A 25,341-nucleotide genomic window follows, 5' to 3' on the forward strand; every position below is an offset into this window, starting at 1 on the left:
TCTGTCTGTGAGGTGTTCAGAATGCTATATGAGAGGTTCCTAACAATAAGTATGAGATGTTTTTAGTTATCAGTGTTTGAGGTGTTCAATAGTGTGTGTGTGTGTATGTGTGTGTGTTTGTATGTGTGTGTGTGTGAGAGGTTTAATTGTCAGTAGTCTGTGTGTGTGAGGTTTAATTTTCAGTAGTCTGTGTGTGTGAGGTTTAATTGTCAGTAGTCTGTGTGTGAGGTGTTCAGAATGCTATATGAGAGGTTCCTAACAATAAGTATGAGATGTTTTTAGTTATCAGTGTGCGAGGTGTTCAATAGTGTGTGTGTTTCTGTGTGTGAGGCCAAACATTTGTTGAGTGTGTATGCAAGGTGATTTTGAATTAAGGCCTAGGCGGCCCCGGCTTGGTGTGTGTTGCCCGATGCCGCCTCGTGTGAATTTGCATCTGCGTCTTTGCATTGACCTTGTATGTGATAGCGTGGTGCGAACAACTGGCTTTGCATTGGTGTGAACACACCTAGAGATCATGGTGACATAAGAAGATACAAAGACGGACAGGCCGGTTCTCTGACTCACTTTAATCCCCTTTCTCTCTTGTGTGTACAGTACATCACACACAGAACGTACAGGCTGTTTCAACAGTCTTGAAGTGGCAGTGAGACAGACACGCAGGGCCGGGCGACCAAGCAGAGATAATGTGAGCATCTCCATAGAAATCCTTTTGTCAATGATCACTTATTACTGTTTCTCCCCTGAGAAATTAAGCGGAGTCATTACACAGTGCTCAGACACAGAGAGAGGGAGGACGAGAGGAATCTTGTTGATTATCAGGAGCAAATCATTCTTACTCCATGACTCCATTAAGTCTCTGTCATGTGACCCCGTGGGATTTCTTTGGGCCTCTGCTATTTTTATTCTAGGGTGAAGTAAGAATGCTTGGCAGTGAACAGAAATTATTATTTTTTGAATATGTGTTTTATTAGGTGCTTCATCTGGAATGTGGGTTCATTTCAGTTCACTGGATTTAAAGCTGATGGAGTTGGTGAACAGAGCTCCTAACCTGCCTTTTTTTTGTAAATTAATGAAATGTTGAAAGTGATTATGCAGAGATGGACTATGTCGGGGTCAGTGTGATAGTCAATGTCAAATGTATTTATATAGCACACTATACACTGTTGTCATTCAAAGTGCTTTAACATAAAATAAATCAAATGTAAACAAATATTATATCAAATAAAACAATAATTTTAATAACAGTAGCAATAAAACAATAACAGTTAAACAGCTTAAACATACAGAAACAAAACAAAAAGGTTAATGTAAGAAGAGAATAATACAAAACTAAAAAAGGCCAAGATTCATTAAAAAGCAATAGAAAATAGTGGGTTTTCATTTTCTTTCTGAAAGAAGCTACAGTAGGGGCAGATTTTCTTTCTGTTGGTAGTTGGTTCAAACAGTGGACAGCAAGGTGGCTAAATGCCAGTTCACCCTGCTTAGACTTGACCCTATACAACCAGCTGACCAGCGTCAGTAGATCTAAGTTACCTGGTAGGTTTGTAGGTAAGTCTGAATGTATGTTGAATTATAGTATTGATATCTAACTTCTTATGTGCTGTTGGGTGAATTTACAGTTTCCTCACTGTTGAGATCCTCATGGTTTTTGTATTTGTGAAGATCGTGCTCAGCTTGCGTTCCCCAGTGTGAGACTGGTAGAGAGTCCCGTGTGTGATGAACACTGCCTCCAAACGCCCTCTGTGAAGCAGGAGTGTATGTGCCTCAAGGTGGCAGTGTTATCACAACCACAGCGGGCCAAAGGTCCTGCTTCTGGCTGCTCTCTGTGCTGTTCTTCACTGAGTCTCGGTGGCTCCTTCACCTCCGCTACACTCTAGAACACGTGAGAAAGCTGCTTTTGTACGCAAATAACAGCCATCAAACCCCAGCAATGATCTCACCCGAATCACTCCGCACATTCCCACCCTCGTTTCTCATTAAACACGGTTGAACACGAGGAGAGAACACAGAACACAACATGGGATTGTAAGTTGGTGGCTGAATTGCTTATTTAATTGCATACTGAAGGGAAAGCTGTGTGCGTGTGTGTTAAAGATTTTAAAACACAGCCACGGTTGTAAATGAAAGGAAACGGAATTGGTAGGATTATTGTTAATTTAAATTTACATCTGAATATTTATATACCCTATAGACTATGTTGCTGTAGAAGGGAGCCTGCTCCTTTCGGATTGATTTTTGGAGGTTTGTAATTCAACGCAAAATTTAAAGCTTCAAACACTCAAAGATTTCCTGCATTCTGGTGAATATTATGCACAGATTTAGACTGTAAATGTCTTTTTTTATGTGAAGGAACACACTAAATTCAGAAGTAGTCTCTGTGACAATTCAAAATATAGAAATAGAATACTTCTACGCGAATAATAAGGAGTAAGGGGCTGCACAGTGGTGGTGTAGTGGTGTGTCCTGCTTCACAGCAAGAGGGGTCTGGGTTTGAATCTGAGTGATCCGGTTTCCTCCCAGTGTAAAGACGTGCATGTTAGGTTGACTGGTGGCCCTAAATGACCCGTGTATGTGAACGTTTGTGTCTACGAGACTGATGACTCCTGCATTTGATGTAAATGATGCTCTGCCGTGTGTGGATGTCCTTTCTGGGAGTCTGGGTCTGAATATGCCGTCGAGTGGAGATGGTACCGACAGCACGAGGCTTAACTGCAGTGTGGAGTTTAATCCTCCCACAACAAAACTGAAATGATTTTCTTTTTTTTGCTCCAACATCTGATATAAAAATAATAAGAATGAAATGACTATCTGTGGTCCGGCAGGAACCTCCATCATATCAGAGACGGACCACACAGGCTCGGCCCAAACTGATTTTTTTTTTTATCAAAGGCCAATATCAGCCCAAAGTATCGGCCTAACGCTACTTTAAGCCCTCTGCTCCCGCTCAGACGCTTCTCTCAGCGGGGAGAGAAATCCGGTGCCAGAGGCTTTCGTCCTCTGTGGTATTTCTTGGGAAGAGGTTTTTATTTGACAGCAGTTCCACTCGGGTAAAGACTTGTAAGAGGGGCTAGACTACGCTTCCACTTGCTTCCTTGTTTAAACTCAAACCCAGAAAACCACAGGGATTAAACTTCTGTCACCGTAAACTTGTCCTACTCTGAGGGACTTACACACACACACGCACACACACATAAAACACACAAAACACACACAGACACACACACGCATTAAACACAACTTCTGCCGATACAGTGTGTTTTTCTCGGAAGAGCTAAAACTCATGCAATGCTTCTGCAATGTCCTTGAGAAGAAGTGGCAGGCCTGTATGTGTGTGTGTGTGTGTGTGTTTTGTGTTTCTTTTGGTTCACCTGTTTAGCAGAGTGGAACTGAGAACAGGGCTCCACCGCTGCCTCTCTGTCCATAGTTTTGATGCTTGTAGAGCAGCGGGGCTGAAGGGCCTCGCTCCACACCATTAGGCCTGGGCCAGGGTGAGGGGAGCTGGGGGAAGCTCCCTCGACTCTGCCCCTTGCCTCTGGACAAAGCCTGGCCCCCCCTCAGGACATCCGGGAGCTAGCTAAAGGGCCCATCCACTGAGCTGTCACCTGCCAGAAGGAGGCCCTTAGTGGGAAGAGAAGAATCTGGAAGACTGGAGTTAAGAGGGAGGAGGAGGAGGAGGAGGAGGGAAAGTGTCACTTGCCAAATCTTAGCTTTATGTATCCTCTGATTTTTCCTTTAATGAGAAGGAGCCATAGCATTTAGAGGAGGCAGCATTGCCAGTTCATTACATGATGATAAATCATCCATTTATTATTTTAATCATTAACATTTTTATTTTTATAAATGTTTTTATAAAATCAAATCTTAAAAAACAAGATTTTATTTAAATTGTGTATTTTGCTCGGCTAGCTAACGTCCTCTTTTTTCCACCCTCTTAAATCTGGATGGAGGTGTGAATAAAAACCTTTCTTCCACTCGTGATACTGTATTTTTCTACATTACCCACACACATACACCCGTGGATAATTACAGGTTATACATCATAGTGTAAAATGAATGACATTACATTGTGAACAACAAAGCTGGTAACGTCGACAGCACCAGAGAAAATAAATAACGTAGTTCCCATTGTTTTATTACAATGCCTTCAAGCCCTATTCAGTCACAGTGATTATTCAGCAAAGTGTTTCACAATCTTGGGGAAACTTGAATAAATTAAGTAGATATTAAAGAGGGGAATTATGACCATTTTAACTTTTTTATCAAACATATTTTGAATAACTTCTTAATGACTTTCCTTCTTCACTTCCATTAGTTTGTTGTTTCTTTTTCTTGGACTGGAAGTTGAATGGTCTTAGGTAATGATTTACAATTAAACGCAGCATACGCTTCGCAAGTAGCTCCTCCAAGTCTCTCTGACATGAATAATCCAGCAGGCACCATAATAATACCATAATTAGGGAAAGCATGGCAACCAATTTCACCTTCACAACGTGAATAGTATTTGCTTGATAACAAATTGTAAAATGCAGAATTATGGATGTATATTGGTACATAAGTACCCTTATGAATATATTCCTGTTAGTCAAAGAAAAAAAAAAACAGTTGTCAATTCAAATTTACAATTCAAAACAGAGAAAAACAGCAAAGGTCTAAGAAACAAACGTAATGCAGTGATTCTCAAGGGGACATCGTGGAGAATAACATATTGTAGACTGGGGAATGAAGAATAGAATAGATTGTATTGAATGTATTTGTGAGAGTCACTGAACACATAACGACACAGCGTCTGCAGCACATCGGACAACCTGATTAATCTGGAGGGTCACGACTCAAAGGTTGAGAAGAAAATAACATCAAAAAATAACTTCAATCCATTGTTTACATTGTCTGTTCGAGCAAATTATTTACAATTTTATTTGCAAAACATTTCTGCACCACTGAGTCATTCAAGAGGGAGTGCCTTCACCACATACAGTATATATCTGGTCTCCTTTAAAGAGATGGTTCCATCCCATCATGTTGAGATTCCAGCTGTGTGTTTGCAGTGTCACCTCCTCGTGTCCTCTGTCAGAACCTCCAGTCTGGGACTTGGATGGTGATTGATGGCCGCCATGATTCTCTCTCGTCCAGCTGAAGGACTTCCAGATAACGGAGGACCAGCTCACACACATCCAGCCAGCCCGCTGCTTCCTTCACCATGCTGCCCGCACTGGGAACATGGACACTTTCTGTTGCCAGTCATTTTTATTGTATTTTCCCAGTAAGTGCACACACATTTATGTGTTGACATTGATTCTAGAAGGTTCATCCACCTGGCCCATGTTTCACTGGTGGATTTACCACCCAGATCAGTAGCACATTGGTTTAATGTGAAACTCGCAGGATCACACACTGTTGTGGAAATGCTGGTTAGGAATGCAGCATGTTTGTTATTACGCTACTCTGCATATCTATAGGACAATTTTTATGAGTTTAGTCTGGTCACTAATCCTGATGTACGGATGCAATGAAATAGGAGACACGTTTGCAACATTCAACACACATGTAGTTCACTTTAAGAAATAGACCGACACTGTAAGAAAAAAAATACACTGTACAAATTTGCTCCAAATCTGAAAATCAAATAACAGTTTTGATGTGGCTAGCGGAGGTTCCTGCTCTCACAATTCAATGCACAGTTAAAAAATATGGTTAAAGAACCTGTTAGTAGTTATATAAGTACTTTTGTTAGAGAGCACACACTGCAAGGTGGGAGAAAAGCAGTGGGACAAATAGTCTGGTATGCATCACTAAAAGTTTTTTACAGCGTATTCTCACCTCACACACACACACACACACACACACACACACACACACACACACACACACACAAGAGAAACCTCCAGAAGGACAGGGGTGTCTCTTCCAGGACAGATAAGTTACAATAGTACAATTATAATAACAAGTCAGATAATATACATAATAATAAGTAAATATTAGGAGTAATGTGTTAAAGAGTTACAGGCAAAATGTTAGGGTGTACGAAGAAATACAGATGTGGATGAGAATCAGACTCCCAACGTTCTGGGTTGGATTTCTTACAGTGTGTGTGTGTGTGTGTGTTTTGGTTCGGTCGACCTGTTTCCTCCTACAGACAATCAGCTCACAGTGTGTGTGTGTGTGTGTGTGTGTGTGTGTGTGTTTGAGTGATATATGACACAGACAGGAGATCGGTTCATGGTTTTTGCCCCATTGCATGCTGGGACACACACTAACCTCACATGCGTGTAATTTAACACCATCATATTCAAAATCATTGTTACGTTGTAGTCGTTGTTTAATTTTATTTTATTGAAGCACATTTGGTTCAATTTTATATGAAATGAATTGGTTTGTAAAAACGCTGTTAAGGTTGAATTGAATGAGAATTATCATCAAATTCTGTAATACTGTACACAAAAAAGTCCTACTGAAAATACTTTTTTTATATTTTACACACATCAAAGAACCTCCATTGGAAAAACAATTCAAACACCAAATTTATTTTAATACAATTATGTTTTTACACCGCATTTGCTAGTTAACCAATTAGACATTTTAAAGTGGAATTAATAGAATGAAACAAATTCTATTTGTTTCTACGACGTCTGACTGTCACATATGAACAAGAAAGTATCACATTCCCTCCTCTTCTTCCTTCCTTTCTCCTCCTCCTCCTCAGTCTCAGCTTCCTCTACACTTCCTCTATAATGCTGCGTTGGTTTCCATGTTTATACTATTTTAGATCTATAAAATCATGTCCAAACACTATTGCTTCACATTATGCATTTTAATGACAAGCCTTCTCTAACGGTTGTTACTGGGAGGGTTCAGTGCTGCTGTGGCAGTTTCCCAGTATGTCTTCCTTAGTGTGCGGATCAGTAGATGGCGCTAGAGAGCTGTTGTCAGGCCGGTCTCTGCATACACATGCGGCGTCATATTAAGAACTCACATATAGTTGAGGAGCTCGCAAACGCCACGTAAAGAGAGCACGAGGTCATGATGAGGAACTGTGTCACTGTTAATTTCTGAGTATGTGAGGTGAGATGGGTGAGACGGGTGAGACTGGTGAGCGTGTGAGGTGAGACGGGTGCACACAGAAGTACATCTCCTCATAATGATATTTGTTTTTAGGATTGTTGAAGTTCCACCACTTTTCATCTTCACACCTTTCGGTTCACACTTTCTGACGTCGTCTTTGTGTTGCTATAAAATAACGCATTAAATAAATCAGCAAAGTCTGCTTGATTTTTTTTATTGCAATTTAAAATTTTATAGGAAATTCTTTCCCTGAAAGACGAGTGACCTTAAGTGACTCCACTCTCGCTCTCTCTCCTTCCCTACAGGTTATTGCTTCTTTCCATCCGTTGCTTCTGAAGTGAGCGACTGAAAACAGCACATGTAAGTCAACAGGATTTTGTTCTTTGCCCTGTTCCTCCTCTTCATTCCATTTCTTCTCTCCCTCCTCCTTTCCTTTTCGTTCTCACTACTTATTTTCCTCCCTTCCATCATTTTCTCCACATTTCACAGTTTCTCTCCTTCCTCCTCTTCCCTCCTTCCTGTCATCCCTCCTCCTCCTCGAATGCCATCTTAATGGTTTCTTTCTTTCTTTCTTCCTTCCTTCCTTCCTTCCTTCATGTCCTTCCTTTTATTCTCCCCCCCCCCTTCTTTGTTCACACCTCTCTATTATTTTCTTGCATCATACTGCTATCCCATAATCCAAAGCTCCACAGAGGGGTCCAGCTCCCTGCCCGCTGTACCCACTCTCCTATTGAGGGAATCAAGCAGTGTGTGTGTGTGTGTGTGTGTGTGTGTGTGAGCCAGTATGTGTTTTCATGTCCAAGCCTCCAGCAGTATATGTCATTGTTGTTTGGTAAGAGACAATATCATCACTACACTACCCTCTGAGGTGTGTGTGTGTGTGTGTGTGTGTGTGAAGATAGAGTTTGATGTGTGTAGCGGTTCATGGATGATATAAAAACAGTAATCTGATTACAGTCTGTATCTGTATTGATCTATGACATGTTTCATGACATTTCTGTATCACTAATCAATTATATTGACATGAAAACTGGACGTCTTACTTACAGAATTGCATTTGGATGTTTGTCAAAGTGATTGTGGATTTTTAGTTCAGGTTAAACGAAGTTCAAGTTTGAATTTCACTCGTTCAATAAAATCCCCCAAAAAAGCATAACAGGGAAAATAAATGTACAGATGTAAAAAGTAGATCTGTAAGTCCACATCATACGTATTAGATGACAAAATAACAGACAGCAGCAATTAGTGGCAACACCATTTATATGATCCAAATGATGAAAGTCTGACTGTGTGATTCAGATTGCTTTGCTCGGCCGTGCAGGAGATGAAAACGGTAATATGAACATGCGTGGCAGGAATCAGAGACGAAACCACCATCGACATCAAATCTGGATTCTAACATCATCCCACAGCTCCGTGTCCCGAAACGCCCCCGCGTACCGTCCATCCATTTCCTGTTATTTTAGTGTCTCAACCACATTTATACTCAATGCAACAAAAAAGTTACAATCCCCCTGCATGTGACACACATTCAGTGATAATTAATATATATACACACACACACACACACACACACACACACACACACACACAGTGTATTTACTGTTGGACAATGAATGAATGAAGAAGGGATTTTGGACCCGGAATGCTGAAGGCTATTTTTTAAACAAATTTTAAAGATGAAATAAATGTATATTATCATATTTAGTTTTTATTTCTTTGCTGTTGTCAGTGTAGCTTCTTTGATCAAACCCTCTGTGACTTAAAAGGCTGAACACTGAAACATGCACATTAACGTGGGATGAGTCTACAAAATACAAGCACGTGTATGTTTCAGCGTGTATGTGAGAGAGAAAGAGTGGGGGGTGCATGTATTGTGTGTGTGTGTGTGTGTGTGTGTGTGTGAGTGCCAGTCACCCCAGGGTGAGGGGATTAAGTGTGAGCCAATGCAGTAAAGGTTAGCGCTTGGTCTCTCACTGAGGCCTCTATCAAACACACAAATCTGTGAAAGGACGGGGAGAGAGAGAGAAAGAGAGGCGGAGAGGGCGAGGGAGAGACAGATGACATTATTATGGGCCCACAGCGCTACGACCCGAGGGATGAGTTCTCACAAAGCTCATCAAGTCGCCCAGGAAAACTGATCAAATCACCCCACAAATCCTCCAGACACAGAGTAATTGAACTAAACTGGAGATGAAAAAAAAATATGAAGGGAAACTTTCTTCAACATAAGCCAGGAGGAGAAGTTCAACTTTGTTTTTATTTTTTCCATTTTATCACGGAGGATGTTCAGTTGAGCTCATTTTGCATGGCGGACATTTTAGGATATTTAAGTACCTCATCTGAGATCGTACAAAATGGCGGACTGGAGGATTGCAACCCGATGAACCACCAAGGAGGTATGAGCATGTTGTTACTGTGAGAGAGCGAGAGAGAGAGAGAGAGAGAGAGAGAGAGTGTGTGTGTGTGTGTGTGTGTGTGTGCCAGGTAATAATGTGATCCTGCCTGCTTGGAAACAGGGTGCAGCAGCTGGCTGCGGCGTTTTCACGACTTGCTGTGAAAACAGACGCAAAATGAGTCATTTTGGGATTAAACAGGATGTCAGACTGAGGCCTCGTCTGTTGGCGGACCCATATTTTTATTAACATGATTCTGCTTTTAGCTATTTCGTGTGTTGAGTTTCTTTTTTTTATTATTATTAAAATCTTGCTGCTATATATTTTTTCCACGTAACAATATCATTGTTGTTATTAATTTGGATGAATACCAAAAACAAAACATCATATTTGTGATTTATGTTTTTACGGAGCTGTCCGTTAGTGGTGGACGGATCGATCCAAAAATCGATTATATGGATAGAACATTGATGTTGATCGATACCAGTGTAATGAGATTGATGCTTTAGTTTCAGTTTCACACTGTAATTTGTAATTTGTTTTAAATGTTTTATAACATTTGTGGTGGAGTAATTTTGTACACTTTGTTTACTTAAGAGAAATTGTATTTCATTTCCATTTTGTAGTTTTGTAACTGTTCTATCTGAGCAAAAACTTTTGATAATAAAGTATTTTCTATTTACAAAGAATAAATGCCCAAATTCTGTTCTGGGTTTAAACTAATTAATAATTTAAAGGAAAAATCACAAAAAAACACTTAAAGGTCATGAAAATTGATTCAGATTTAGCAATTTGATGATGCATCCACCTTAATTATTAAGTATCGTATCGGCGATACTGGCCCTGTATATACTTGGTATCGGATCAATACCAAATCTTGGAGTATCGCACACCACTAGTGTCTAGTCAGCTTTCTCTTTTTCCATTATTGTGTATCATTCTAACTTCATATGTCGTGTTCTCATGTCTCATTTTAAAAATAGAGACATATTTATCACATCAGTATTCACAGTCGCATTAATCTTCACTCTCCGGATCTGATTTGCGACAACATGAAATTCTGACTTCATCACATTATCGAAGTTTAAGACCGCAAGATGGTTGTGGTCAACAGATGTGGTCATTCTAGAAAAGTGGTGTCGCTCATTCTTCCAAAAGGTGTCGGTTTTGTTTCAACATCGGGGGAAGGGCAGGTGGAATACTCTCCCGCAGAACATTAACAACATCAGCAAATTAATGTCCAGCAACAATTGATGATGGAAATATTTTCATTTATGCAAAGGAGAAAAAAAAGTAAATTCAGGTGCGAGGCAACAATTCAAAATAATATACAAATATAATGGAACGCATTAAGACTTATGTCTTACTTTTAGCTCTGCTGAGTCATGATTGTGTCTTGTCTGGAGTGTCTTAAAGTTGGCTCTTTAAGTGAGTGTGTGGTGCTACACATTCAACCATCCACACAATAGAAAGACACATTTCTGGGGTGTATTGACCCTTGACGGCGTTCGAGCACGACTATACTTCCTTCTTTCTTCCTTACTTATCGCTTGTTTTGAGACCACGAGTTCAAACGCAAACTGTCGATGACTCTCATCTTGGCATGCTACTTTTTTCACCAAGTGCTAACATGCAGCGTAGCCATGTTTCTTTGGCAGGAACGTAGAGCCATGACCTACTTTTTGTTACCTATGGCGTTGCATTGCAGAGACTTTATTAGCCAATCACAGCCCTCGCTGAAACTCAATGTTTTTCAGATTCAAGGACTGCAAAGTGTCTCACGTGTGATCATCACCGCACACACCTGCTACGATGTAGTTGGGATTCATGCTAATCTTAAGGCCCAGAGTCGTTATTGCTCAGCGGCAACAACAACATTGGAATTTAGAAACCAAAACTCACATTTAATGAACGAAACAAAATTCTCCAACATTCTGATCATTAATTTTTTTTAACTTTGGTTTTAATTCATCGAGTGACCAATTGGATCTCGAATTTGCCCTGCAAGCTGACATGTAATAAATTATATTTATTTAATATATCGCCATTGCGCGTTAATATACTGTAACAGTAGGTGTGTGCTATTCATAAGCTTTAAATAACATTTCGTTTTGTTTGACGTTAGCAACAGAAAGCTGTCATTATGGTTCTTTATTCCAGAGTGTTTCCTGTAAGTTTTCCCCGGCTGCTAGCTTAGCAGCATTTAACTGGATATCAAAAGTCTCCCCAGATACCAGTCCATAGTCTACATCCCAGCAGATACACAGATTCTACATGAACCTCGGTTCCTCTAACTCTGACTTCAGAGTGATTTTACTGACACATGGATGCCCTTTGTTGACATGTTACTATAGTGACAGGACTAATCCCACTTTACAAGAGCTCATTACAAAGACCACTGCACCACTTTTATTTATTCACTCATATTATCATAATTCACAGATTATAACCAATTTCAATTTACTTTACAGATAAAAATAGGCTGTATAAAAAATATTTAAAACTGCACTGGATGTGACTGTATTTTAAAGCTGTATAAGTCTACTTGGAGACATCGGAACCACCAGAAAACACATTGACGTATTTTCACCTAATAGAGTTATTGTGGCAAACTTGTTAGCAAACTGCTGCTGTATGTATGTGTATATATGTCAACTCTGTTCACCAGTTCCTTTTCTCGATTATGTTTCCACTCGCGAGAGAAGCCTAACGTCCCGGTGTGGTTGAGGAGTAATGAAGCTGTAAACATCATGTATCATTTTGAACATTTTTATAATAACAGTTTTTCTTTGAAATTTGTTTTTGTTGTTTGACACGAGACACTGGACCTAAATTGCTCTCGATGGTCAGCATGTGTGTGTGTGTGTGAATGGGTATTATTTTTCCTAACGGCTGTTGTATATTATAACGTCAGGTTTCATCACAAAGTGATTGTTTGTCAGGAGGGATCGGCCACAGCGGCTAATGTGATCACCGTTCAGCTCACTGCTCCATCTGTGGATACAAATTCATACCGCGCAGCAAAACATTGTTCCAACCCATGGAAGTCATTTTAAATTGGAGTCGACGCACCGTGCATCAATTGTAAGATAACGCAATCTAGAACATCTCAATGTATGGGGCATCCTTAAAACATCCTCGAGGATTTCACTCTACTGAAATGACTTAGCTTCAATGATGAGTTTGGAAGCTGCAGATACACAACACTGTCAAACACTGAAGAGTTTTCCAACATTAATGGGGCCAAGTGGATGATGAGGGGTTACATAAAACCATCACTTAATCTATCAGACCTTTACAGATTGTTCAACAATTAAAAGCTTCTTAGTATGAAATGAGTGGCAATGAGGCTCATTATAACTGAACAACATTTACATCAAGCCTTGGCATGTACATGAAAGAAAACAACGGCTTCACCAAAGCCAAAGTTCCCTGATGACAGGATTGTTTCTACCGAATCACTGTATGGAACTATTAATAATGACAATTGAACATTTGTGGTGGATGTTTCAAGCTACCAGTGCTCAAATCAACCTCTGTGTGTGTGTGTGTGTGTGTCCACCTGCCCATGTATCCTTGACCACTGGGTAAGTGAGCCAGCGGGGGAGTGTCTCGAAGCCAAAAGGCCACTTGGCTCCACACATTCAATTCCCTCTTCATTAGCAGTCACATTACTTTAGATTAGCAGAAAGTGGACATTTACAGGCAACGCTGACGCCTGTAATTAAAATTAATTTAAAAAGAAAGACACAAAGAGAAGTAATTACTCCAAGTGTTAAAGGTTTTTTCCCCGGCAACTTCTCTTATCGTTTTATTGCTCCGTTCTTACTGAAGGAAATAAAAATGCAAAAGAGAGAGTGGACTTAGTGGGGGGAGAAATTAAGCGCTAGCGGTCGCTCATTAATGACTTCACCTGATTATTGGGAATGGGAAGTCGCCAGTAAAGGTTGAGTAGTTTACAATGAATTTTTTTAATTAGAGTGGATTTGCTCTGATTGAAATGAAATATAAATGCCTTCTTAAATAGCTTATCACAACCTCTGTGGCTTGCCAAGCTCCCCTCCGCTGGCTGGAAAGTTTTCGGTGACAAACAAAGAGGTGGATTTTCCTTGAAAAAGGTTACAGTGGCTCGCCAACGAGCGCTTAGAGAGTTGTCGGTCCAACGACATGCAGCTCTGCTGGCTGGAGGTTTCCTTCTGTCTCAGAGTCTCGTGATGGACTGGCGACTGGACGCAGACAGAAGGAGAGCGGTTGGATGGATGAGCAGCGTGGGACTGGAAAGATGATTAATAATACAGGACCTTCACCCAGGGAAACACAGGGAGGTCAGAGGTCACGCTCCATGCAGCTGGCAGCTTTATAGCTTAAGGCCATTTCTATAATGTGGATGGAGGCCTGAACAGGGCTTTGAGGCCCATCATGCCAGAGCAAGGGAAGACTGACTTAAAACTCAGCTGGAGCAGGTCAGAGCTTAAAGGAAAACCCTCAAAATGACCATTTGTATATCAATTACTCACCACGTGTTTGAACTTTTTCTCTTGTGCCTCCTAAAATACCAAGGATTGAAAAGGAGCTAGAAAAGATGTGGAGAGTAAAAGCATTAGTGGTTCCGGTGTTAATCGGAGAACTCGGGGCTGTAACCCCCAAACTGGGAGAATGACTCCAGCAGAGTCCAGGATCAACATCTGAGATCTCTGTCCAGCTAGGATACTGATGGACCCTCGGGCAGAAGTGTTTTAGATGAGTGTGGAATGTGTTTGTTGCTATATATCCATATTGTGGAGGAAGTATTCCTTTAACTGCCCTTGTCAGAGGTGGACTGTTTGCTGAGAAGTCCCAGTCAGGTGATCTGGCAGGACTACATTTGGAACCATGATCATTTAGGTTTGTTTAATAGGATACAATCAGTGACCAAAACCAGATCTAATGCAACAAGCATCTTAATGCATACAATTTGCATGTTCTTTTAAATGGAGTAGGTAAAGCAGGACGAGAGTTTACACCGGTACAGATGCAACTTCACAACGTAGCTAATATAAAGAAAAGGCAAATATATATTAGAATGTGTAAAGTAGTAGGGTATTACATATAAAAAGAAAGTTTAACAAAAACATGACATTAATCTGCTTAAAAAAAGGATGTATTTTTATTAAATTAATAAATAATTAAAAGGGGACAATAAAAATACTGATTCTAAAATAAGCTATATCAAACCTAACATACTTAAAACCAAACCCAAAACTTGTGAAAAGAGATGTTGTTGTTTTTTTTAAGAAGACACAGTTGTTGGTGTGCAGTCAGTACACAGTGCGGGGATTTCAAATGTGAGAAAACAAATTTTTAAAAATGTCTTTATTTATAAATATATATGTATATCACGATGCGCACTCAGTTGGTCATATCCTGTCACATCGTATTAAACTGCAGTTTCTCCAGACTCGGACACAACTGGCCTGCTTACATGAAGGAGATGAAGAGAACATTTTTCAGGTGATTTCAAATTCACAAGTAGAAGTATATACATTTTATGCAAGTGATGTCTCATAAAAGGAATGATAAATAAATAATACGATATGTTTTCTTGTTATGGGCAGTCAAATATTTTAGCACAGACTTTATTGAAACCATCACTGTTGACATTGACTGCAGTGTAATGTGTTAGTGAAATAGACATGTGAGTTTTTATCTTATTATTAATAAAGAGACATTAGCGGGGATGACCCAGTCCAGAGCTATTAAGAAAATGAACTCTTTCCTTTTTTTAAGCAAACAAATAGAAAAATGTTAACATCGCCACAGATTCAGCTGGTGTGTTTCTTCCGTTCAGAAACACCACAAAGCTGTTGCTACCCAGCAGAAAATTCTCCCTGATAAAGATCTGTTTAGCGTCAGTGCTTTTTAAGACAAGCCACTCAACTCTCACTGTGTACCCCATCTTAACCCCACCCCACCCCCCACCCCGCCTTAAATGTCCCCCTCTGTGAGGTGTTAATGCCACAATACACACTCTGCAGCATTTAAGGTGTGTGTGTGTGTGTGTTTGTGTGTGTGTGTGTGAGAGAGAGAGAGAGAGAGAGAGATGAATGGAAAAAAGCCTTGTCCAAAATCCACTGCTCCAGCCACTATATCTGCTAACACACACACACACACACACACACACACACACACACACAGAGCTACTGACTGCAGTCTGCTTCGTGTAGATAAAGGCAGATGTGTAGTCAGTGAAGTATACCTACAACCAGAGAGAGAGAGAGAGAGAGAGAGAGAGAGAGAGGTGTACATATATATCTAGCCAGAGAGAAGAAAGAGAGGGACGATTGAGGGAGAAAGAGGTATATGAAACAGAAAGGTGCTCATGATTTTATCTCTAAGTGAATATTTACTTCTCAGTGTGTAATATTCGCCTGCTGCTTCTCAGTGTGACAGCACACACACACACACACACACACACACACACACCACTCACGTACTGCCAGGAGCCACTCACTTCCATGTATTAACAGTTGATTTTAAGTTTATTTCACAACATTTCTTTATTAATCAAAGGCATGTTTGATCATGGTGCAAGTCCTGGCCTAATGTACAGATCTGATGCAGTGTGAAAACATTGGTAAAAGATGAATTTTTCATCAGGAACCGATCAAACATGTTGTGGCGTCTTTGTAGATGAAGCAGGTGGAGCTACAGGTATAGATCTACTTTTGGCAGCAGCAGTTTAAGTAGTGATCACTATTTCATATTAAGGGAGGTGCCTGAACAAAGACACTGCTGCTCCCTCATAGCTGCTTTCAAAGAAAAGATCTGACTCGCTTCCAGAGAGTACATTCATGTCGAGCTGAAATTCGCTGCCCAGTTGCATCAAGTCTTTAAAGAAATATTTTCGAGTAGCCTAATCTATGATTTACTCAGATTTCCAAAATTAAAATGATGGATAACTCCAGTAAATATTGTTGAATTAATAAGGGTTTATGTTAAGCTTGTTCCCGGCCTTTAGAGAATGTCTAAAAGTCGATTTACTGTGTCCTTTGAACTAAAGAGCAGACCAATCTTTATTTTCTGACCCACATGAAAAGACCCAAACCAACATTGAGTGTGTCCAAAACCTCATGTGTCTTCGTTCCTTGTTTTACAGAACTCCACAATTGTCCAACAACTATTAAAAACACATCAATGAACCTCACGGTTACACTGGAAGACCACAAACACACTGTAGTTTGATCTAATCCCACATCCACAGCCACAAGTACTCACCGTTCTTCAACCACCCAATATAATCTGGGTTGCAGATTTTCATTTCTTCCAGTCTACATTTTTACCTGAAGGGTCCACAATAAATATAATAGGAATGAGGAAATGTACGTACGCCAAAAATATTCGGATTCATGAAACCTTTCGTACACTTGCCAGTGAGCAATTTCTTTTTATAAATCCAAAATCAAATTGTAAATGCAAGAACAATTTCTGCTACGCTGACTTTAATGTGTGAATAAGGTGAACAAGTAGGAATATTTGAATTTGAAGGGGGAATGGTTTCAATGGTCTTTGAAAAATTGAATAATTAAAAATAAATCATAGAAAATGTGGAATATTATATTTAAGGTTTGATTCAAGCTGAATGGAATGGGTTATATAAGTAAACTCTACTTGAAAATTTAAATAAAACCAATATTATTATTTACTGTTGGAAAAGTTTTGTTCTGGGGCTTTTATTTTGAAATACAAGGTAGTTCCTTTATTTTCAGTCAGAGTTGGGGGCTTTTATTATGAAAAACAAGCCACATCCTGAGCATCATGTTAGAATAGAATTATGTATTCGCTTTTATTTTGAAAAATAAGGATCATCTTGAGATACCTGTTAACATATAGTTACTTTCTGGATGTTTTTATTTTAAAGAGGTGGGGGAGAGGAAGAGAGAGAGGCACAATCAAACTGTCTGATGTTCACAGGGAAGACATTCCATAAACATGATGTGTGTGTGTGTGTGTGTGTGTGCAATACAGGGCAAATTTATTTATTTTATTTATTTGTTTATTTCGGGCATGTCCATTAAATCATCATCACACATCTTCACATAGTAAAATACACATGGCCGAAAGGGAAAGCGGGAGAAGCCAAGGCTTATCTAGTCCCGCCCCCATTACCCACAGGATAAAATCGTCATCATAATCTTTTCTTATCATTGCATTTTCCACTTGACATAACTTTTCCTTTTACTTGTGATATTTGACATAACATGTTACAGCAGTAGGTGGTACAGAGAGCTGAAGTCCAGTGCATACAGATTACGTGTGTGTCTGCACACGTGTCCGTTTTAGTTCATCACGAGTGAGCAGCAGTCTCATCATGTAACAAAGTCTGAAGGGGGTCCAATCGCCTCATGTCCAAGTCAGAGTATAGTGGCGCATCAACATCAGTAGAAGTTTTGGCTACGCATTTGTAGACCAGGTGTCTAATCTCTGTGTCCTTCACTGGTGTGAGAAACATTGAGCTGGGATTTCTGTCTCCATCCTTATCTATTTGTTATGACCATGTATACTTCATGTTTTCTGCTAGTAAATTGCTGTAATATTCTTTCTAGCGTTCTGACTGGGCCGTCCTTGATTTAATGAACTGTCTGTACAGAGTATATTGTTGTAGTATATAATATTTCACCCACACATTCATTGAAGTCTTCTATTTTTGAGTTAGGTTGAAGTACTCTTCTTTTATTTCTTCCTATACAACGTCTCATTAAACGAAAAAAATTGTATCGTGGGGGGACCCTATAAAAAGGCTCTAAAATCAGTGAGAAATGAGTGACTTGTTACCGAAATAGTCCTAAAATTAAAAAAAATAATGGAGCTAGGGACCTGGACATTTCGCGTGTTTCCCGAAACGTTCTTTGCTACGAATCTCTTTCGTACGTCATACGTTGGTAAGAGTGGTCTGGAGCACTCTTAGAGCCTTCTTAGCTCTACCATAGTGATGTTTCAGCTCCTGACGCTAGTCGCCGCCACTGTACGGTAATCCAGAAATCCCCGCTGCGCATGGAACTGCACATTGCCAGTGTTGTGTTTCACCAGTGGTTTTAATTCATTTATGAAGAAAATAAAAATAAGGCTTAGCTTTACCTCAACCTCAGAAGTAGCTGAACCAAAGACGTCGCCGTCCTCGGAGCTGTTGGAATACATAATTTCATAAGGATCAACTTCAATCCCATGGAGTTACGATTTCTAGCAATGTTTTATTCTCAAACACTGCAATAGCCTACATTTTATAATATAGTGCTGTCATGCACCTGCGCATGAAATGGAAAATCGAACTCTGAGCAGTCGATTTCAGCACTTTCTTTCTGGACAGCGCCGTGTACGTACGACGTAAGGAGTGTTTCTTAAGAAGACTCCTAAGAGACCGTTCGGGAACCAAGACTATAGAGGTAAACAACTTTGGTAAGTCATAACGTAGGAGTCTTCGTAGCGTGCTAAGAGTGGACGTTATCGGGAAACCGGGCCTTGTTCTTTGGTCCACCCGTTCCTGTCCCGTTAAGTTATTTGCATTTTACCTGACATCTAAAGTCTACCCAAAAACGAATTGTACTCTCAATCACTAACGTCGGGTGAAAATCACTGGAAGAAGTGCCTATCGAAAAAAACAGGGATGGGAGCAGGGAAACACACCTACCTTAATGACATCAGTGAGCATCCTGAAGCTACCCAAGGACCCACACAACTCAGACAACAGCAACACAATGAAAATCACATGACAACAATTTGTGTGTGGGTGAAAATCACCCGACATTGGTGTTCTAGGTTAAAGAGGTTGCTGTGCAGAACTTGACCTGGGGAGGGACGGGTCAACGTCTTACACTGAGGGAGAGAGATGATGGTACATTAAAAGTAGTCAGAATAAGTCCACAGTCAACATTTCTGCATTTAACAGCAATGCTGAGTATTTTTTCTGCCAGTAACCATAAGGCATCTTAAGACTACTGTAAAGCCCAACTTAGACATCTTCTTGCATTTGCTTAATCTTTACTAGAGACACTCTGCAAGTGGGCAAGAAGAACCTGATAATCTGTGATCATTTCTCAGAGTGCTAAGAGCATTTTAAGAAGCCCATCAGCTGGAGAAGGAACTGCATAATACATGCCATTTCTCAACATTAACTAATAAGGAATCAGTGGGCAGCAGAACAGCTGCTAAAAAGACCCATGTAGGCTGTTTACACATCCAGCAGACACAGATAAACATTAACATTCATTAATTTGAGCCCTGAGTGTTTTTTTGTTGTTTTTTTATACCTGGCAAAAAAAATATCTATTTGGCTCCATACAATGATGTATATGGGCTAAAGTAGTAAAGAAAACATTTATGGGGCCAAGAAACAGGGCTAATATTCTGAGGAAAAAATGAACTTTCGAGAATATTTTAAGTTGAACAGATGTGTAAAAAAAAACTAAATCCATTCACAGAATGCCTCCAAGATCGTTTGTTAATCAAAAATTGGACAAATCAATTTGACAATGATGTATATGTATATTATGATATATATGTATATTATGAAGAAAACAAGCATGGCAAAAATGAGCCATGCAACCATTTACTGACAAGGAATATGACCGACAATTGCTATCAGTTACACAGTTAATACAAATAATAAAACATGTTTTAAAAAATGAACATAAGTGTGTCTGAGCAGGAGTTGTTGATAATTTGGGGGTTTACTTTAATCCTTCAATCCAGGCCTCCACATTACTCAGCAGGTTGTAGCTGGCTGCCAAGCGAGACACGGGAACTCCGTTTGTGTCTCGAGGAATTGTAGCATTTATTTTCATTGACATTTTTCTGGGAAAAAAAGTGTGCACACAGCACCACTTCATAGCCTCATGTGGACACTCACTAACGTTACGTTGGGATTGCAATAGACTGAGTGAAACCCTGACACAGTAGCATTATGCCAGGCAGACAGCTGACAACCTCACAGCTAAACTGATGTTGATGGAGACTCACTGGGAAAGAAACCGACATCATGGCTGCTGACTCTCCTGGAGAGGTGAACTGGGGACTCAGTTGGCTGTTTTGTACAAACACTGTAGTTGGTAGTAAATGACGGATTCAACCGGTTTGTGCATCAGATAATTATTGCTGCTGGGCAGCTTGTTAGGCTCTTCCACCACCGCCTGCATGCAAGACATGGATTTTGTCGGTTATTGATTGGTTAACAAGCTCCAGTTATCAGTGAGAATCAGGATCCATTCAAGAAACAAATCAGGACAGTTGTTGACAGTTGGGGTACCTAAACATGTTGGTTATATGTTGTATAATTGTTGTATAATCACTGGTAAAAAGGCTAACTTTTAAACTTTCTGTTTCTGAAGGTCCAAAAGAAAATGTTAATAGTACGTTATTGATTTCACTGGATACTAGTTAGAAAGCTACACATACAACTAATGAGCTCTGTTCACACCAAACACAAACAGATTTAGAGAGACAAAGACAGAATAGATGCAAATTTGACCATCGGGCATCGCTGAATGACACAATTAACACAGGTAAATTCATTTGTGTGATGTTGTGACGCAAAAGTCTATTAGTGTTGATATTTTCCACCAGTCTTCACTGACTCAGAAATGGAGACATACAATATTGGAGTGTTCTGTGGTCCAACAGATCTCTACGATAGGACCTCAGATTAGTACAGAGGCCGAACGAAGCTTTATGTACAAACTAAAGACTTTCAACTACAAATAGTCATCATTATGTAGTTATTTCTGCATCATTTGTATCCATTTATTACAATTAAATAAACAAACATATTTAATTTGTGACCGCTGTAGTAAACCAGCAGATGTGTGTCTTGCTATTCACAGTGAATACAGCTCAATGAAATTCACAAAACAAGTCAAGTCGTACATTTTTGTAATGTGTTCATGCATTCAGAAACTGTTGGAATAGTAAATGAGACGCCACAAGAGTAAAAGTCTACGGATGATTAATTTTGTCCTGCCTTAAAATGATACATAAAGAGGTTTTATTCAGATGTCATTTCTAATTGCTGTCAGAGATGGTCGTCATCATCAGATGCTCCTGTAGTCGGATGTGGAAGAAGAAAGGCCTGTCTTGAGAGAAACGTCATAAGATGAAGAATGAATTTCACCTGACAGTTGTGAAAGTCAGCTTTAATATTCTTGTGCTCGCAGCTTTTTAAAAGCTGTTGGAAAAATCACAGTTTGAGGATTTTTGCAGTTTTCCATCGACAGCACATTGTTAACATGAGGAAATCACAGACTGCTGGAATACAGTGAAGTGAACATAAGTTGTCAATGAACCTGGTTCAACTTTGAGGGTTTGACATCACTAAAGGAATCTGTTGTTTTTGTGTATTACACAGACAGTGAAGTTGTTTTATTTGATTAGATCTGGAAGTCTAACCCACTCAGGATCAGTGCTCTAAGCTTATAGGGACTCGAGGAAGCCGTTGTTTGGTTAAATGTTTCACTGAGTGATCCGCTGCGGCGAGTCCTCTGTTTCATGGTATGGCGGAAGTTTCACTGACACAGTGATTAACTTCCCCTGTCTGTGATAACTCATAGCAGCCACATGCTAGGGGTCAGCTGATGGACTAAGATGAGATTTTACAGGTTATAAATGGAGTAGCGAGCGACACAATCGATCGTTTTAATTACTGTACGTTGCTTGGTGGTAGCAAGTGACCTGGGTGAATGGAGACAGTAGACTCAACACTCCTGGATCCTTTCACTGTTTCGTCCAGTTGAGTGAGTGAAGCTTTTCCCATCTTTAGTTTGGACCCCAAAGCAGAGACTGACGCAGGTAGGTATAAAAACAGTTTGAAGCTTGAAGAAATAATCACCGGAACAGAAATAACGGAAGAAAAAATGTAGTAAGATATTGGTGAATGAGGCCCATTTACTGTTGGATCCATTCATTATCCATCACCGATTATCCTGTTCATGTTCTCAGGCTGTAGCAGATCCCAGCTGTGATTGGTACCCTGGACAGGTCTCCAGTCTATATCAGAGACAACCATTCACATTCACACCTACAGGCGATGCGGAGTAATCAACCAGTGATGATTGCGTTTTAATGTATGTTTCTACGAGTGGATCAGCAGCAGGAGATGCAGCAAAATACACTCTCAACCTGAAATATATCAGAAATCATATCCTCCATCCTGACACAAAATAAAAAACAAATATGATCTCTGGCTTCATTTAAATCAGATAATGTTAGTTTCCTCTTCTCTTTCTTATCAACCAAAGCTGGTTGCTAGACAACAGCTGGTGACGTAAACAGGAAATCCATTGGAGACCAGGCCATCTCATTTCGGAGGCTGCTTGGCCTTCGCTGCTTGTACTTTGAAGGAGGAATGGGGACACGACTATTGTGTCAAAGATGAGAGTATTGGGTGCGGCCGGTGGTGCCGTGGTTAGGGCCTCCGTCCCATGTACAGAGGCTTGACGTCCTCGATGTGGTGGTCCTGGGTTTGACTCATGTCGCATGTCATCCCTCTCTCCCCGTTAAAACACTGACCAGCTTGAATGGCACTCCAAAAAGGCCAAAAGCCCAAAAAACTAATCTTTAAAAAGCTGTGGTTCAGAGGTAGAGCTAGTCGTCCTCCAATCGGAAGATGCCAAAGTGTCCTTGGGAAAGATACTGAACCCCAAAATGCTGATGGGCTCCTCTGCCATCAGTATATGAATATATGTAAATGGTGAATGTAGACATGTAGTGTAAAGCCTTGAGTGGCCATTCACATATAGGGCCCTAGTTTCGTACACCAGGCGCGCCGACGGGGTGTGTCCGCCTGGACTTTGCAAGTTTCGTGCACGGTGTAGTCGGGCGCAGGCACGACTACACCGTGGGAAAGAGGGAGGAGAAAAGGCGTGGAGTGGGATTAACACAGCCAATTCAGATCTTCACCAATCAAATGAGCTCCTCTCCTCACCTTTAATGCGCTGAGGCGAGGTGCAGTGCAAGTTTCGTCACTTGACAACCCAATGACAGAAGACAGCAGCAGCAGCAGCAGCACCAGCGCCAGACGGCCAAACTTTTCCCAGGATGAAACTGATGTTTTGTTCCGAGAGGTCCAAGTTTCAGCTGTGTTAATTCAGTCAGGCTGAGTTTCCGTTACGCGTGCCATCCGCCTTTGATCTGACGTCAGATGTGACGGGACAATCTATATAGATATAAATTCACGTATTGATTCAATTAGTTGCATTAAATAGTGTTTGTTGTGATTATTTATTGTATGTAAATGTGCCTGGAACTATGGAAACCTGCCTGTGAGGTCTTGGTGACGTGTGCGCACTGCGCGCCGGTGAGCCAAACTGCCACTCCACCAGCTGTAATGCGCCTTACGCCGAGAGTAGACCAGGTTGGAGCTGGCGGGCTTTCGGTGCAGTCTCGGCGAGGCTTTTTGCCACGAAACTTCCGCTACGCCAAGCTGAATCTGTGACGCCTCCCCCTGCTGCGCCGCCACACCCATCTCAGCGCAGGCGATCCACCAAACATGATTATTAACCTACTACATTTGGATAGGATTTGTGTTAATGTGGAACCATCTTCTGATGTAAAACATGTTTGAACGTATCATTATGTCAAGTCAACACAAGTGTTAATTAGTCAGATATACCCACATGGCTTGATGGAAGGGAATCCCAGGTAGTTCTGCCATTTATTCTCCTCACAAAGCATCTATTTACAATCAACAAAAGTCTGACTGTAATAACTATTTGTCACATTCTTCCCTTGAGGTTTGATTAATCCATTACAAACAGTATCTGAGCAGAGACGAGATGGATCAAACAGTGACTTAAAAAGTTGTTCTGTTCATTTCAGTTCTTAGCTGTGGAAATGAAGCAAATGTTTGCAGTCACCACGTTAAATGACTTACTTTATTGAATTACCCTGTTTGAGGAGCCCACTTTTACGAGTAGCATATTTTCTATTCATTGGTGTTTGCCACTTTTTCTTGTCTGGGATGATTATCACCGTGAGCAGTGTTGGGGAAAAAAACTGGTAATATTTTACTCGGTACAAATCTCAGTAACGCGCGTTACAATGCATTTTAAACACAAAATCAATTTACTCTACATTTGCGATCGCGAGATGGGCATACTCTCCACTTTTGGAAAAGTGTGAGAGCCGGTCCGTGTAACTCTACACTATGTTAATTAAGCGCTGTTGTTAGCAGGCTCCATGAGCAGGACACCGACTCACGGAGCGGGTCAGAGCGCAGCCGACCCGGCACACCGAGGATCAACAGCTGAGGGGTGGCGGCGAAGAGGCAGAGGCTCCGATTCTCCCCGTCGGTTTTGAACCGCTTTTATGTCCGCGTCATAATGCTTTTGGTGCGAGTTTAAAACAGTAGGTTTATTTCAAAACACGAGCGTCAGACGCTGTCAGAGCGTTTATGAACAGTGTTTTAGAGCTCCCCTAAATGTCTCAGGTAGGCTTTCAGGTAATTTCGCAGCATAACACAGCGCCTTCCGGGTCATTAAAAAAGACGAACGGCAGATCTGGAATGAAAAATGGCCCTGTTATTTCATCCCCGAATCCCATTGATGAACACAATATCTAATATCAGTTAACGAGTCGTTTTTAAACTCGTTTTCTGTTTTTAAAACGAATAACGTGATACGAGTCATTTTCCGTTTTTCGTTCTCTTATTTTGAAGCGAAAAACATCACATCCTGCTGTTTAATGAGCTGCATTGAACACAAGAAGATCTATTGAGAACAAAAAATCCATATTTCCTTTTATTTTGGCGAAAACTAATGCAAAAGTAATGTAAAAGTAGTGTAATGCCTTACAATTCAAAGACAGTAATATTGTAATGTAACTAATTACTTTGAAATGACAGTAACAAGTAATAAATAATACA

General features: G+C 40.4%; 1 long non-coding RNA gene across 1 annotated transcript in view; it reads left to right on the forward strand.

Moving 5' to 3' along the window:
- Positions 1 to 25,341, forward strand: part of LOC311010753 — a 222,006-nt gene that overhangs the window by 22,345 nt on the left and 174,320 nt on the right. Inside the window, exon 2 of the long non-coding RNA XR_014596830.1 lies at positions 7,365 to 7,419. This is a non-coding gene — a long non-coding RNA (uncharacterized lncRNA). The remainder of the gene's footprint in view (positions 1 to 7,364; positions 7,420 to 25,341) is intronic.

The sequence above is a fragment of the Eutrigla gurnardus genome (assembly GCF_963514095.1).
Source record: "Eutrigla gurnardus genome assembly, chromosome: 3".
Classification (NCBI taxonomy): domain Eukaryota; kingdom Metazoa; phylum Chordata; class Actinopteri; order Perciformes; family Triglidae; genus Eutrigla; species Eutrigla gurnardus.